The 11,868-nt window shown below is 34.7% G+C and overlaps 1 pseudogene; it reads left to right on the top strand.

Moving 5' to 3' along the window:
* The first annotated feature begins 3,323 nt into the window (after positions 1-3,323).
* LOC133091867 (small ribosomal subunit protein eS26-like) lies at positions 3,324-3,547 on the top strand (annotated as a pseudogene).
* Positions 3,548-11,868: the final 8,321 nt, after the last annotated feature.

The following is an 11,868-nucleotide window of genomic DNA, read 5'->3' as shown; positions in this document are numbered from 1 at the left end:
TTTCATGTTCAGGTTAGTAAATTGTCATATTCAATTAATTATTTTCTGTAGACCATAATATTCTCCATTGAGAAAATATTCTCCCTCCATGTGCTAAAGTACCCAGAAGCCTCAGAGCACATCTGTTAAATGAAGTATATTATTAATTTTTTATTTTTCATAGAAAACACATAAATAAGTTTTGATAATTTTATAAGTCCCTCTCTCTTTTCTTTCATTCAGAGTTTAAATCTTCAACAAATATTTTTACTAAACAAAACTCTCAAATATGTTGTCTATTTATGATTTGTTTGAATAGTTTGCAAACTTTGGTGATAAAAATGGTAAGCCTTCTAATTCTCATTTCATCCCAACAAATAGTATACATTTATTCCATCAAAAATAAGAGCTCCATCAAAGTTTTAGCACTATATGAAATTTCCCAAAAAGCAATTACAGATATTAAAACATGCTAAAAGCCTCTTATTACAAAATGTGTATTGAATGGAGCACATATGGACAGACCAATAAAAAGGAATAGAAATTCCCAAATAGACCCAAGTATTTATGTAATGTAGTATATGATAAGGATGACATAGAGAATCAATAGGTAAAAAAATGGATTTTTAAACTTTAAAACAGATGTTACTAGGAACATTGGATAGAGTATTAATTAGCTTTTATCTGCATAACAAACCAACCCCAAAAACTTATATTAATTCAAAATTTAATAGTTTAATCAACATTTATTACTGCTTCCAAATCCAATCAAGTGGAAGTTTCTACTGATGGACTAACCTCTGCTGGGACCGCTTATGGGTCTGAAGGGATTGGCGGAGCAGATGGAAAGCTTGGTGGGAGATGGCCTCAGTCTCATGTCTGGCTGAGTGTGGAAAACACACATACTCATGACTCAGATCCAGAAACAATAAGAAAAGAGGGTACGCTAGACTGCATTGTAGAAACACAATAATAAAATGTTTGCTTGTCCAAATTACCATAAACAACATCAAAAGATAAATGATAAGGTGGGAAAATATTGGCATTTACTTCATAGAAAAAGACTATTACTTGAATATATGAAAAGCTAGTAAAAATCGAGAAGAGATAATGAGCTGAACAGAAAAATGGACAAAAGATAGGAATAATTTATCCACTGGAAAAGAAGTTACAAAGTGTCCATCGACAGAAGAATGGATAAAGAAGATGTGGCACATATATACAATGGAATATTACTCAGCCATAAAAAGAAACAAAATTGAGTTATTTGTAGTGAGGTGGATAGACCTAGAGTCTGTCATACAGAGTGAAGTAAGTCAGAAAGAGAAAAAGAAGTACTGTATGCTAACACATATATACGGAATTAAAAAAAAAAAAAAAGGTTCTGAAGAACCTAGGGGCAGGACAGGAATAAAGACACAGATGTAGAGAATGGACTTGAGGACACGGGGAGGGGGAAGGGTAAGCTGGGACGAAGTGAGAGAGTGGCATGGACATATATACACTACCAAATGTAAAATAGATAGCTAGTGGGAAGCAGCCGCATAGCACAGGGAGATCAGCTCGGTGCTTTGTGACCACCTAGAGGGGAGGGATAGGGAGGGTGGGAGGGAGACACAGAGGGAGGAGATATGGGGATATATGTATATGTATAGCTGATTCACTTTGTTATACAGCAGAAACTAACACACCATTACTTTATTGGAGTAAAGCAATTATACTCCAATAAAGATGTTAAAAAACCAAAAAAGGCCATTTGGCCAATAAATAGCTGAACATCTCATTATGAGATAACAGCTTGTCACCTAGCCAAAAAAAAAAAAAAAAAAAAAAGAAAGAAATTCACCTATTTTAAGGCTATATTATTCAATGAATAAAAATGTAGAATTATTTTATCTTAAAAAGAGCCATTGCACTTATAAATTCTGCTCATTTTAACTCCTAAAGAAAATGCAAATTACAACTGTACAGTTATGCTATTTACCCATTAGATGGGCAAAAATCTGAAAGTTTGAAACCATGCTTCATGCGCAAAGTTCTAGGGAAATGAACTTTGTACCTTACTTTATTTAACCTTCTCTCTATTGACTTTAATCCGGTGTTTTCAATCTTTATCTCTGATAAATAATTTCACAACAAGCAAGTTTATTCGCAAATAATGAGTTATTTTTGCAGTGCATCTTTGGGATGGATTCTCCTAAGTGATATTGCTAGAGCAAAGGATAAATGACTTGTTAATATTGCCAATTCTTTTTTTGTAGGGTTTATGTCATCTTCTCATTCCTACCAGCAATATATTTACAATGTAAATAGTTTACATATTCAAAATTTAAATTAAAGAGGGAGGAGCACATTGCAAAATTAAAAATAAATGGTAGCAAAGGGATCTAACTGTATATCAAATGGGTACCATAGCACACAGGAAAGTGAAATAGTTCCAAATGATTCTGAACACAGAACTCCTAAAAGGAACGTCTTACAAAGTGAAAAGAAGATGTAAAAAACCTTAAACTTCTCATTTATTTAATTTTTAGTAATCTTAGTATTATGATTTTGGCATTATGCTACTTATATAGCTTGAGAAAGCTGAGAAAAAAGCAAGTAAGTGAATCTGTTAATCATGGTAGAAATAAAGATTTTCAGCACAGATATAAATTTAAAATAAGAGGCATTAGTGCTAAAAAAAAACAAAAACAAAAACTTGAACTGTTCATTTGGATTGAGATTGCCACTAAATCTCAAAGATCATAAAGTTATTGATTTCTCAGTTTAAAGGAAGCCAAATGTCCAAGTTATATTTCATGGTTAAGTCTCTTCTAAAAATTCCTCAGCAATTGATTTCTGAGTCTTTTTGAATTACATCAGTGCCAGGGATATCTTTCTGTTGTAGATTTAATATTAGTTCTGTGACCAAGTTCTTACTCTGCCTCTAGGAGATGTTACTTTGCGAATTAACTTAATCTCTCTAATTCCCTGATGTATAACTGGAGATAATGAAAATCTCCCTGACAGAATTGATTCCTGAAGGGTCTGGTCAAGCTGTGGGAACTGGGATTTCTCACCAGCAAGTCCTTCAGGGCATCATCCAGCCACAGATCCTTTCATAAGAGTCATTTTCATGAGTAATATTGAGATTTGAGGGCCTTGAAAACTTTGACATTCTCTGAAGTAAAAGGACTGAGTTCTAACTTTGTACAGTGAGAATAATGCCTGCAACCAAAGTGGTTCCAGATACGGTACAGGACGTGTGAAAATGGCTCGGAAACTGCAAAACATCATTAAAAAGCTGATGGTCACTGTCACTGAAATAAGCCACTTCGCTCTCTCGCCGCTTCCCTTCCAAGATGACCAAGAAGAGAAGCAATAATGGTCCTGCCAAGAAGGGCCGCAGCCACGTGAACGGTGCCCGATGCGCGCCCAAGGACGAGGCCAGTAGGGAGTCCGGCGTGCGGAGCATCGTCGAGGCCGCAGCCGTCGGGACATTTCCGAGGCGAGCGTTTTCGACGCCTATGTGCTACCCAGGCTGAACGTGAAACTGCATTACTGCGTGACTGGTGTTGGATACTAGAAGTAAATTTATTCTTCTTCAATACGCAATAGAATTTTCAGGGAAGAACATAGTCACATAACAAAGAAAGCAAGATTCCCTCCCTCCCCTCCCCTGCTACTAAATGGATCTTTCAGAATTTCTTTGTTGTTATTGTTACAAACCCGTGCTGTGGGTTTTAACAGCTCTGAGAGTATTGTAGAGTTGGGAGGCCACTAAGAATAATCTCACCTAACATTCTCTCTCCAAAAGTTTATGTTATGCATCACTTTTAGATGGTACAGGTTAGTAGTGAAAACTTTATAATCATCATTATTATTTGTTGCTGTTATTTGTTTGCCATTTAGCTGCTAATTTCTTTGTACAAATATATTTTTACATTTAGGAAATTTTGAAGAAGATATGCCAAGCGTCTTGTCCCCAGCTTCCCCTAAAAAAAACTGACTCCTGTAATATTGCTGGTGCTTGATGGATCCCCCATTTTATTAAAAAATTCTAGTTTACACAACTCTACATTTTAAGCTTGCCAATCAGAAAGAGTCCGTTTGGAGTTTATTGATTGTTTAATTAATAAACAGTATCTTGAATTAACTCTATATTGGATAATAAGTAAACTGATTTGCTACAATTTAGAATCTTCTTACCCAATAAAAATAGATGGAATGTATTTAGAAATACAGTTTTCTTAGTCAAATCAATTAAATTGGCCCCAAATGTTTGTTTGTTTTTAAGAGAAGACCCTATCTCAAATGGTGGAGCATACTTTCAGACAGGAAGTCTCGAAATTCCTGTTGAGGAGCTTTATATTCAGCATCCTGCTTTCAGGACTGTGAAGAGTTAATATTTTAGATTTCCTTGGCCTGTATTCTCTTTTCCCCTTGTTCACCTGAAAAGTGCTTTTATTTCCTACTATTCTGTACTCACTGTGACATCCTGCATCCCTTGCATATTCTGCAGTAGGGTATTTAAGAACTCTTCATATTGAAATTTTGTTAGGTACAATTGGAATGCATTACCTTCTCCCTATGGGCCAGGTAGGCTCTATGAGTATTAGGAAGAGAGATAAAAAGGAAGACCCACATCGTTTTAGCGGATTTTCAGGTCCTGTTCATCATAATATGTTAAAATAACATGAGGAAAAACAGTCTCTAGATGAGAATGTGGGAATGAGGTTTCCCAAAATGGAAGCAACAAGTTTATTGGTAGATTTTCATTGTGGTGGAGAAATACATAAATCAGAGGCAATTGTGAAAAACTTTACATTGTGGACAGGTGTGAAGGCTTTTGTATATTTGGAAACATTTATTCATTTTTTTGGTCGCGTTAGAGGTAGCAAATAGCCTACCACCATGATGCAAGATCATCCTTAATACACATTCTTGTACAAGCGCTGTCTTTCCTCAGTATCTGCAGGGCATTGGTTCCAGGACTCACTGCAAACACCACAATCCATGGATGCTCAAGTCCTTTAGTCAGCCGTCTGTATCTGCGGAATCCGTATCCACGGATTCAACCAACCATGGATCGTAAACATAGTAGTGTAAGTAATGAAATAAAAATCACCTGTAAGTGGACCCATGCAGTTGAAACACGTGTTGTTCAAGGGCCAACTGTTATATGCTTTCTAATGCTCAGGACACTACCTGGTTATAAAATAAAATGTGGTGCCTTATTCTTGAATGCTATAAAGAAAATTTGAGATCAGTGATTCTTATAACCTTTTTGGTCTCAGGAACCCTTTACACTCTTAAAAATTATTGAGGGTCCCCCAAAGCTTTTGTTTGTGTGAATTATATCTACCAATAGTTACTGATTAAAAAGTAAAACTGAGAAACTTTTTAAAAGCACAAGTTCACAAGCTCATATTCCAATAGTCATTAGAGCAATGATGTCTTCACGTTTCGTGTTGTTTCTGGCAGAAGCATTGGGGCCATCGTGGGAGAATGAGAGCAAACCCATCACACGGTGGATATTACATACCTAATCCTTCACTAAACAGTTTGAAAAAGAGAGAATGAGAGTAACAATGACAATAAGAGTCTTACTATTATCATAAGAATAGGTTTTTTCCCCATGCTTTGCTCTTTATTTATATAGTATGATAAATGCATTCAGAACCAAAAGACACCTATTTCTTCACCCCAGACTTGGATTAACCATACATTAACCACTTTCTTCTGTTCATAGAAACAGTTTTGAATTCACAAATCCCCTGGAGAGATCACGAAGATCCCTGAAGCATCCCTAGACCACACTTTGCAAACAGTTGTTCCAAATTAGTATATAAAAAGCTCTCCATCCAGAATTGAAACATATTTTGGCAATGAAATTAAATGACAGGAGATTATGGATTAAGATGTGCATGTATATATATGATGTAGATATATTTTACACTTATAATATATATATATATATATGAAATGATGTGTGTATATATTTTTATGCAATGTAGTGATTGGGTCTCTGGGCACGGCGGTTGAGAAATCATCCCAAAGGTGTCATTTTGCCAATAGGAAAAAGCTGTCATTTTGCCAGCTTTCATATGGACAAAACATTTTCTGCATTAAATAGAAATCAATTTCTCTAAAATAATTTGACTTGAGGTATAATTGACATATAACATGTGAATTTCAGGGGTACAACACAGAGATTCAATGTTTATATATATTGCAAAATAATCATGACAGTGAGTCTAATTAACATCTCTCACCAGACATAGTTACAATTTTTTTCCTTGTGATGAGAACTTTTAAGACCTACTCTCTCAGCAACTTTCACCTATGCAATACAATATTGTTAACTACAGTCACCGTGGTCTGCATTACATCCTCATGACATTTATAACTGGAAGTTTATACCTTTTGACCACCTTCACCATTTCACCCACCTCCCTACCCCCCGCCTCTGGCCAACACCAATCTGTTCTATCTGTGAGCTTGTGGTCTTTTTTGTTTGTTTGTTTAAGATTCCACAAATAAATGAGATCACACAGTATAAAAACCTAAACTTCCCAGTAGTGTTTTAAACAATCTGGATCAATTTGCTTACCACATCTTTTTGGGTTTCCAAAAAGCAGTAGGTTTTGATGGATTTCCCAGATGCCCCAATACAGTAATATCCAGATCTCCCTGCAATCTTAAATGTCCTTTTTTTTAAAAAAAGCAAGGCAAGTGAACAAAGAACCTTACGGATTTACATAAAGTCCTTGTGTGGTTGTCAATGTATATTATATCAGGGATGAAGTTTCTCACCCCCTCACTCCTTTATAGGGATGAAATTATCAGCTGGTACTGAAAACAGAAACGATAGTTACAAATCCCTCTCTTGGTGGAAAGACTGGTAATTTATGGAAGAATGAAAATTCAGATGTATTTTATTAAGGAAGGTATTTCATGAGTAAATAATTTGATTTAATCGAATTCCAATTTTTAGAACCAGCCTTTAGCTTTGGGATATTGGGTTCCATTTGGTGGTGTGAAAATAATAGCATGTATACATGTGAAGTTCATTAAACTCACCAGCAAACTTAAGAAACATTTACTTTAATTAAAAATGTCCACCAATGCACAGTCTTCTGGTTAGAAAATGTGTTTTTAATTCAATTTTCCTCATAAAATGTTTATATCATTTTTTCAATATACTCAAATAACAACTTGAAATTTCAGTATTCTGAAAATATTAAAATATTTCTTATACATTTAATAATCAATCTTAAGAAGAAAAAAATTTGTTGTTCCTGTATGATAAAGTGAAATTATTCACCATTAGACTGGATGAAATGTCAAATCAAAAGTGACTTCTTTCTCTCTGTGTTTCTCTCCATCTCTGTCTCTGTCTCTCTGTCTCTGTCCCTCTTCCTCCCTCCCTGTCTTCTTTTTTTAAATAATTAAAGAGCTCAGCTAATCTGAGAACCAGGAAGCACTTGTCAATAACCCTCTAAACTGTGCAGATGTGTCAATGTTTTAAGTGGTCCCTCAGTACCTGCGAGGGGCTGGTTCCAGGACCTGCCAATACCAAAATCCACAGATGCTCAAGTCACTTTTATAAAGTGGTGCATTGCAGGGGGCTCTTCGTATCAGTGGATACAGAACCTGCCAATACGGAGGGTTGAATGTACTTGATTCTGCTGAAAAAAAAAACAACTATCTTGTTTTAATCTCCTCTTCTATATTCCCATTTTTACCCATTTAATCCTGAAATTTTTTACTAACTTCAAAATTTCTGCAGAGACATCCTTTAGTCTGGAAGTCTGTATTCCCTCCATGTCATTGATTCAGTATAGTGCTTAGAGACATACAACTTTCAGAAAGGTTGGTATTTGCTAATAGGTGTGAAAGGCCTCAGAAATGGAACATGGAGCTTTCTGGAAATCCATATTTAAAAACTCAGCTTTTGACCTATCAACGTCACTTCTAAGTGTCTACCCTGAAGGTACACCTCCAAAAATAAAAAAGTACATGTGCACAGGCTATTCATTGCAACACTCTATACAATTGCAAAATTTTAGAAAAAACCCAAATGCCCATACATGGGAGAATGGTTGGATAGCCTATGTTACATCTAAGCCATGAAGTGATATGCAGCTGTATAAAATAATGAAGAAGCTGTCTAACAGGGAGTGAACTCCAGGATACATTGTTAGGTGAAAAAGAAATGCCAAAATATATTACTAGTATGCTACCTTTACATAAGAAAGGGATTAAAGAAGATAGATATGTATCTGCCCATTTGCAGAAAGATAAATCAAACGCTACAGAGATTACATATGGGAACAGAAGTGAATGGAGTGCAGTAAACAGAAATGAGAATGATTGCAGGGATGGATGGTGAGTATACTTCTCCGGATGTACCTCTTTGTAGAGTTCTGACACTTAAACCCACGGTTATGTTCCATCTATTCAAAAAGTGAAGAAATAATTGAAATCAACTGACTATGGGGGAAATCCAAAATAGAATACAAATGTAACAAACAACTGTCCTGAATTACGAATGTGTAATATAACTACCCTGCAATCTCTTTCCTCCCTCCCTCCCTTCCTCCTTCCCTCTCTCCCTCCCTCCCTCCGGTCCTCCTTTCCTTCCTTCCTTTCTTTCTTTCTTTCTCTCTCTCTCTCTCTTTCTTTCCTTTCTTTCTTTCTTCCTTCCTTCCTTCCTTCCTTCCTTCCTTTCTTTCTTTCTTTCTTTCTTTCTTTCTTTCTTTCTTTCTTTCTTTCTTTCTTTCTTTCTTTCTTTCTTTCTTTCTTTCTTTCTTTCTTTCTTTCTTTCTCTCTCTCTCTCTACCCCTCTCTCTCTTTCTCTTTCTCTCTTTCTTTTACCAGGAGCTGGTGGGAAAAAGAACTAACCTAAGTATATTTGAAGGACAGTATTTTGACTATGGGCTACAGTGCTGAAGACAAGAAAAACAGCACATAAGAACTGTGTTCTAATTAGTAAATATGTTTCCCACATTTGGTATGGTTAGTGAGTCTGAAATACTGTCCTTGTTTACTAAGATTGAAAAAACATGTAAATATACTGTGGATAAGATCCAGGTTTATCATAGTCAGAGAAAATTCACAAATACAGAAAGAGAAGGCTAGAATGAACCCTGTGATGTTGGATTGGAATTGGAGGTGTCAGTATGAGTTCATGGTTTTAATTATACAGAGAGACTGACAGTCGCAGAAATAAATATAGAGGTAGGGGTAGGCTGGTGTTTGTATACAGAGCTTTATTTCCTACCTCAGTCTGCTGCACCTGGAGCAACAAGCACTGTTAGCCTGCGACATTGGGAGTAATTATTAATTCTAGGGCTGGAGCAGAGAAAGTACAAGATTGGTCTGGATTAGTCTGACGTCATAAAGTAAGGGAGTGTTCAAAAGATGATGGGAAGTTATTGAAAGAACACAAAAGTCACTTGAAGAAAACCCCCAAAGGGATAATTTTAGGAACAAGATAAGTAATAAATATATAATGATGCGATTACAACCAGAGGAATAAAATAAATATCCATGAGTCCATAACTGATATAAGTAAATAATTGAATGAATAAGTGGGAGAGAGGGAAAACTATTCCTTACAGTAGAATTCCAACTGATAAGTGTAAAAGGAATGATGAAAATACCAAATTTTACCATTAGACAAACATCTCAATAATACTTCTGCAGACAAGAAGAATCACTAGATGCTAAAATGAGTGGCTGAAATTATGATGAGAAACAACATTTATGAACAGTGTCAAACATGTCAACACAAGATACCTATTAGTGACAAAGGGAAAATAGTACCTTTATGGTGGAGAAATGTAGCATCCACTATTTCAACCAACTCGTCAAAGTAACATTAAAAGAAATAAAACATTGTGATATGCTCCTCTGATGTGTCCTGAAACTGTGCTATTCTTGTCAAAAATGCAAAAACACAGTGTAATAATGAGAAAACATAAGAATAATTCAAATGGTGAAATTTGAATAAGGATAGTAGTTCAGTTAATACATCAGCGTCAGTTTTCTGGTTTTGATATTACTGTATGGTTATTTAAGATTTAAGATCAGGGAAGCTGGGTGAAGGGCATATGGGAAAACTGAACTACTCACTTTTTGATAGATCTAAAATTATTTCAAAATAAAAATTGAATAAAGAAAAAATAATCAGCTTTAATAACAATGGAGGCTATGAAGAATCTACAAGAAGGTTTACTGAAATAATATTTAGAATAATAAGATGTTGGAAATAACATTTGTGTATAAAACAGGGAATTGATATAACTGTGTAGTGGCATATAAGTGCAGCAATTAAATTTAATTTTAACAAGAATATTTTTTGACAAGGGAAAAATATACCTGATTTATTAAGTGAAAGATACCACCAAGGAGTCGCACAGGGTCATTTAAATGACATATAAAGTACACACTTATGCATAAACCAAGTAGGGTTTTTCAAAAAAATGTGTATGTGACTGTCTATGTTTGACTTGTAATTAATGATTTCTTCTTTCTTTTTTCTTTTGTTTTCTTTTTGTTTTATGATTTTCCAAGTTGGGCATGCATTACTTCTACAACAATTTTAATACTTAAACTAATTCCCTAAGCTTTGCTAAAGAAGAACAATTAACTCTAAGAAGTTAATGTAAAAAAAATTACCTCTGATCATATTTAGATTAAGGCAGACTAAATGTTATAATACGTTGTAGGAAGAGCACATAGCTCCGTGTTTAAAAGAACATCCTTTTACACAATAGTTTATACCAGATTCTAAAGTTTCCTGAGGAACAGCTAAAGTCCCAGAAAGATGGTTATGTTTAGCAGACAAAATTTGCTATGTGTTTAGAAGCTTATTTTTTTAGAAGTTTATTTTTGATATTGACTTTTCATCTTAGTCAAAGACAGACATTTGCACTCTCAATAGATCACTGACTCTGTGATAGAATCCCCCAATAGTGTCCTCCCTAACAAAGTTTTAACCAGGAATTCAATTTTTTTGGTGTGGTATTATCTAATGTGGCAGTGGTTTCCTCATTTTTTTCTTGGGGTCTCCAAATAACACCTTACATACTTTATTTAAAAATTAAAGTTCTTTTCACATTGGAAACCTAGACCTAGAAATTACATTCACACAAATCACTTGGCACCATGAGCTCTTTTTAGTGGAATCTCTCCAACAATAAACTTTTAAGTGCTTCAAAATACTATTTACTTTTATTTAATAGAATATGTGCATATGCAGCAGTCCTTTGCAATGAGAGTACTGATACATGAATTCAAGCCTATCCACGTTTTAAAGGTTTTCTAATTCCATCTCAGAAATGCCTTAGTAATTTTATTACAGATTATCACTTTTATAAAAATTAAAGCTAGTCAAAAGTTTAATATGGCATAGTGTATCTCACTTTTAAATTTTGATGTCAGTAGCTAAGAAAATAGATGGTCTTTTGTTTTTTTTTTGTCACCATCATTCAAAGTAAAAAAAAAAAAAAAGTGTTGTAGTAGATGCAGTTTTGAGGACCTAAATAGCAGGTTTGGACAAATGTCTCTAACTTCATATGGTTTTCTGAGCAATCTTTCTCCTGTCTTCAAGAGTAAAGGAGAGTTTTTCAGAACATATGTCCACACAGGATGTTAAACTTGTAATAATGTGAAAATAGCCTTACACAGACTCTTTTTTGACATCCTCTCCAGCTGTGAGACATAATAGAAAAATGTCATATTTTCTTCACAACTGGCTTGATTTGACTCAAATGTTTTGGTCAATTCCAATCTAAAATAAAATTTTTACTTTTTCTAACTGAGAAATATAAAAATAACAGGCAATTTGACGCTTGAGAGAAGTTAGGAAAGATTGAATAACTGAGAGGGAAAAAAGCA

Source organism: Eubalaena glacialis, chromosome 5, assembly GCF_028564815.1.
Source record: "Eubalaena glacialis isolate mEubGla1 chromosome 5, mEubGla1.1.hap2.+ XY, whole genome shotgun sequence".
NCBI classification, from domain to species: Eukaryota; Metazoa; Chordata; class Mammalia; order Artiodactyla; family Balaenidae; genus Eubalaena; species Eubalaena glacialis.
This window is presented reverse-complemented; position numbering and strand designations above follow the sequence as displayed.